This window comes from Drosophila montana, unplaced genomic scaffold (assembly GCF_035044405.1).
Source record: "Drosophila montana isolate Dmon_TW-CO22-7 unplaced genomic scaffold, ASM3504440v1 contig_3833_1, whole genome shotgun sequence".
In the NCBI taxonomy this organism is placed as follows: Eukaryota; Metazoa; Arthropoda; class Insecta; order Diptera; family Drosophilidae; genus Drosophila; species Drosophila montana.
In genome coordinates, this window is record NW_026998704.1 from 3,308,590 (window position 1) to 3,314,589 (window position 6,000).

A 6,000-nucleotide genomic window follows, 5' to 3' on the forward strand; every position below is an offset into this window, starting at 1 on the left:
TTTCAACATTTCTGTATTACGGCTTACATTTGAGTTGCTAATTTTATGCTAAATATTTCTATTAATATTAAACGCGCTTTTTTTTGATTTTTTTTCTTTTTACAATAAAATATTTATGTTTATTGTAAATATTGGAAAATATAGGAAAATGCAAAAAAGGATCAAAAGATAAAGTCCTGAACTCCTGCGTATTCCGACTTTTCTCCAGCAGCACTTCCCTTTCTGCTTCATACGCACACTTATACATCCTATATTAATACTTCTTCACTTATTTTTATTTTAACAGGGTATTTGCAAAAATGAACCCGCAAAGCATTTAAGAATAAAATGCAGTGTCCACCGAATGTCGAACCCACTCAGAAGACATTACTCCCATATCCGTCAAATGCATAACTTTACACGCTTCCGTTTGACCATTGCATTTAGGATTTTAGCGACCACCATTTGGAGCAGTTGCATCTTTGGACTTGATTGTTATTAGCCGAATTTGTCTGTCTCGCTCGCTCGTCAGTATCTCATTTGCTGTCTTTGCTGCATCTAACGATGATAAATGGCAAACAGAGTTCGTTTGCAATTTGTAATTGGTTAGAGCGAAGTTTTCATGTATTTATGCAACATTTGCTTTTAATTGATTGTTAAAAATGACAAATGACTTTCGGTCTTGCGCGCTGCCCGTGTGATTTATGCGGCGCTCGAGCTAATAAAACGGCTTCAAAGTGTGTGGAAATTAAATAAACGCCATGCAATTAAGCGCATTTTTTTATTATTTTTGGCGCTCGCACACTTAAGCCGCCATTAATGCGACTGTCTGTCTGTGCCAAGGTCCCATTGTCTGCCTGTCTGTCAGCCATTTTGTGCAGCGCACTGCAGCTGGCTGATTTATAAGCCGACACTTGCAACAGAAACGACAACGACAACGACCGCGACGTGCGACCAGTCCGAGCTGACCACCGAAATTTTCTTACCACTGATTTATTTACATTTAAGCAATTTCATCGCCGCGGCCATTGGGTGCCGGAGCGGCAGAAGGAAGGCGGGCTCACCCGGAAATGCACAGCATTGCAACCGGAAATTGGCAAGCAGTTCAGCAACAAAAGGGCGCATCTCGCTCCCCCCTCACTGTGTCTTTCCTTCTGCCTGCAAGAGAAGATTAATGTCGCCGCTTTTATTGTTCGGCCAGTTTGGCCACTCGCTGGCCGTTTTGTACAATTTATTGTAAATAAAAATGACAGAGCCACGAAAATAAAACAAAAGCACACAAAAAAATGGGAGCTTCCAAAGTACATGGCACTTAAGCACTGAGGTATCCAACGGCGACATGAGTTGATTAAAAAGCGTCTGAGTTCTACACTTATGAAGAATTCCCTTCTTAAGAAATGTGAAGTACATCTCTTGCTTGGACATCCTTTAAGTTGTTCAAAAGCTGGTCTTGATTTTACAGAAGTATCCTAACTTAGGCAAAATCGACTTAAAGTGGATTAAGGATAATTTGTACTTAAATTGTACTTGATATCTAGCGATACAAGGATTTCCTATAATAATTTCACTAGTCACTAAAATTAGTAATCGAAGAAGCTAGTGAATTAAATAGGGATTGCTTACCTTCGTTTTATTTATACAAGCTCAAATATATTAAAATAAATGGTACTTAAAACTTGAAACGACTTTATAATTAATAATAATCTTTTAATTGAAAAAATATACCTATTGTTATTAAAGTCTCATTCTTATCAAGAAACGTTTGCCGAGAGCCTTGAGAACCAACATCAAACTACATTTTCATTTCATTTAATGTAAATTGTGGTTTAAATGACACAAAATATGCACACCTTACTTTAAAAGTCTGCAAGATATAAATACAAATATATGTTCAAAATTATCAAACTTCGAATGAATTGTATACCAGTTGGTGTTTGTGTAATCTAAAAGGGAAGGTATGCTCTGTTTAAAAACATACCAATCACTATCTATATTGAATTGTCTAGCAACCACAAAACCATTTTAGAGGCTGACATTGGTTCGCACCGCAAAACTAAATTGGCAGACAAATAAACACAGGCAGCCGCAAGGCTACAAATAATGTGCAGCAAATCTACGCAAATTTCAGGCAAACAAATCCGTTTAATACGACTGCAAACACACGCACGCACGGATACGGGGCATGGGGCATACATTTAGGCGACGACACCTTTGTGACACACGCAGCAGGCAGCTAACAACATTTGAAGGTTAAATAAATTGCCGAGCGACGCTGCCGGGAGGCAAACATATGCCTAGCGCCGGCAGCCATAAATATTTGGGATACCGAAGCAAACAACAAAAAAAAAAGGGTTAAATAAGGACGAGCACATGTACACGGAGAGACAGAGGCAAATGTGAGGCACATTTGCATAGAAAGTACCTGGCGGTGCACATTTCCTGTCTTTTAGCTCCGGTCCCGCTTTCCGGTTAATATGGCGGCGTCAAAACAACATTAAACATGGACCGAGCCCGTGCGCACGCCGCCAACCGGAAGTGAATATAACACGCACTACGTATACGTAATATGGTGCACATAAAATTTGAAAAGCGACGCACAGCATTACAGCTGGGGATCCTTATTCGGGCCTGTGCTCATATGCCCCGCAGTTTACAAATTATTTTTTTAGTACTTTATTCAATGCGCATTAGGCGCGCACTCGGCTTCGGATTTGGGATCGGTCTCTCTGCTTGCGCGGATTTAAATCGTAAATAAATCGTAAAAATGCGACCGAATGTGAATGAGCTTACTTTAGGGTTTTCGTATCGCAGCAGCTGAGATTGGCCGTACTCTCTGCACGTGTCAAAAAGAAAAACTAACTAATGTCGACCTTTTAATTTATGTTGAATTTTTTACGGGCACAGTTCACACAGTTTTCGGGTGCGATGATTAGGTTCCCAAAGTGTTGGCTATTTATAAAAAAAGGATGCGTCGAACGCACATGTGCGTCGATAGGAGAAGCGTGTCCCAAATAAAAGGGCTGAGAGATATTTAAAAATACGATGAGAAATGTTTGTACTGTTGAGTTGTTTTATGCGCTTAAAGATTAAAAGCGAAATTGCCAATATTTAAACGTGAATGGTTAACTAACCTGAACGAAACACATTCTTTACCTTAAACTGTGTAAACAATTATTTTGCTGACAAGAGACTTCAATACTAAGCCGAGTAAGAGCTTGTCTTTTTCGCGTGCAGATATAACTTAGCTGAGCTCCAAAATATCTAAAGCTACTAATATCGAGTAAAAAATTCACTCTTACTCAGGCTAATAGCATTGATTGTATTAGGAGTACAGCAGAATATTTTATTGCCTATTTGCCTTTACCTATAACGTAAATAAACTAAAAATATTCTATTAATATTCTTTTATATTATAAATTTGGTAAATAATTAATATAAGATAACCATATGCATGTTCATAAACTTAGATTTATTTATTAATTATTTTCGTATATTATAAACCTCTATTACAGCCTCCCTTTACACTTGCTAAAAATATGTTAGGTCACAATGTTTACTAAAGGAAGTTACTTAGCCAAAAGACGACTATTATTAGGAATACTGAGAATAGGTATTATTTTTGTTTAAAAATCTTAAGACTGTAGCGTCTCCAGCACCATGGACTGCACAATGCCAATAAAGTTCTTTTCATTTTGAAAAAGAACAGTGTATTTGCAATATGCTGTTTACAATTTTACCAGTTCTTATTTGTGCAATTCCCGCTGAGGGTCCTTCAGCATTTATTGAATGATTTTCAGATGAAAAGTTATGCAATATAATAAATTTATGAGACCTGAGGGTAACTTGATGAACTGCTGCTAGAACCTAATTAGTGGCTATTGTTAATATAATTGTTATTAGCTTGTGTCATATAAAATGTAAATTAGCTTACATGTGTGTCTTGTCATTATTAAAACTCAACTGACGGTTGACCGCATAGCCAGTCTGTCAATTGGCTAATTTAATGCATAAAATTCATTTAACATTTTGTAAATTCATTATTTTGATTGAATGTTTGTAACTGGCTAGTGAAGCAATGCCTGTCGCAGCCATTCACTGACTGATTGCATTGTAAATAAATGCAAATTGCATTTATTTTTACCTATTTTTTGTTGTGATGGTAAACTAATAAGCATAATTTTTGTTGGCATAACTGATATTAAATTGCACATTAAACAGGAAGCAGAGTGCAAATACGAGCCAAAGTGCCGGGTGGTTAAATTTGTAATTTGGTTTATTAAAAGTACTTCATAGATAATTAATAAATAGCGCATCATTTTCACATTGCACTCACACACACACATTCACACCCACACACACACACACAATACGTAACAATAACTGACAGATCATAATGAGATAAGCTGCAGCTAACCAGACATTGCGGCTGAATGCACAAATCAAATAACTACATCTACATTTGTATCCTAATTATTTTTATTCATATTTAATTAGATTTTTTTGCCATAGTAAATATATTTACATTTTTAATTTGTATTAATGCTGTGTCAAAATATATTAATTTACAATTGATTTTAATTAATTTGCATAGGCTACAATTGATTTGCCAGCAACTAGGAAATGTATTGAAGAAGAGTTTTCTGAACCCATAAGCGGCTATAGGTGTGCTCTGCATGTTAACTGAGCTCATATACCCGACTCTTATACTCTATATGAGCGTTGAGTTTTTAAGCTGTATTGATGTAACTTCGTATACATCCGTACTATGTCTGCATATTTTTAATTTGATCAAAAAGACAGTTGTCATTTAGAGGGTTTTTCCTATAAAATACATTTATTTTGACAGCATTTCGATGCAGGCTATTGTTATGAATCATCATATAGGTTCGTATTTCGATTGCAAATAGTACATATGTTAGAATTGGATAGGATGCTATAGCTGCCATAAAAATTAAGTTCCTGTATACTTCTTAAGACATTTTGGATATGCTCGACTTTGGCTATTGCTATCATGCGCCTTACATTTAGATAAAATCTTATGAACATAACACTCCCATGACATATAGCTCTATAGGAATCTATAAGAATTTATAAGAATTCCCAGAGCACGAAATAAAAGATTCATTATTATTCTCCTTAACTGCAAATCGTTGGCGGTTTTTTTACAAAGGTATTTCTTCTTTGGGATTCAAAGACCGCCGCCCGTTATTCTTTTGAATTTTTTTTTGGATTAAACATTTCTTGGCCAATCTCAACACACGAGTCTTAATATGCTTTCAAAGTATACTTTAATATGATTATACATCTGTTTGTAAGGGAATCTAAGCTTCGTCAATCCCAAAACATACAGTATTTTGTTTTTTTAAAAAAATAGCCAAAATTATGCATTCGATTATATACATCAACGATAAACGTATTTGCTTTAAACAGTTATTTAATTGTTATTAAGCTAAAACATTTTTTGGAAATTTTCCAAATTTAAATAAATGCTAAATTGATGAAAGATTAAAATTACAGAAGCCGCTTGAGTCAGCCGCCGAAATTACAGCTTGTTGTCGTTGTCTTAAGTCTATAATTAGCCAAAACGAAAATATTTTTGCAATTATGAAATTTGCATAAAACACTTGATCCTGGCGTTGAACGCCTTTCACTACCAACTCGTTGAAAGCGAATTTCAGAACTGTTCCACACAGCGTATATGTAACGAGGCAAATTACAAAGCTTGAACGATGTTGGGCGTGCCGATTATATGGGCAAAGTTTTTGACGGCCGGCAGCACTAATTGGTTTTTGATTTTGCCTCTGGACATGGCCTCAAATTTGGACCAAATGACTGTGGCTTAGCACTATTGTTGCCATACTTTGAAGGCACACATGCCAACAATTTGCAAAAAGTTAAAACTTAACAAAATTAACCCTTAGCTGTGTTTCAAGCTCTTACGGAATGCGAGAGTTAAGTTTGTGACTCCCCACAGCAGTGTGTATGTGTGTGAGTATGTGTCTGTGTATGCTTTGTAAAGTT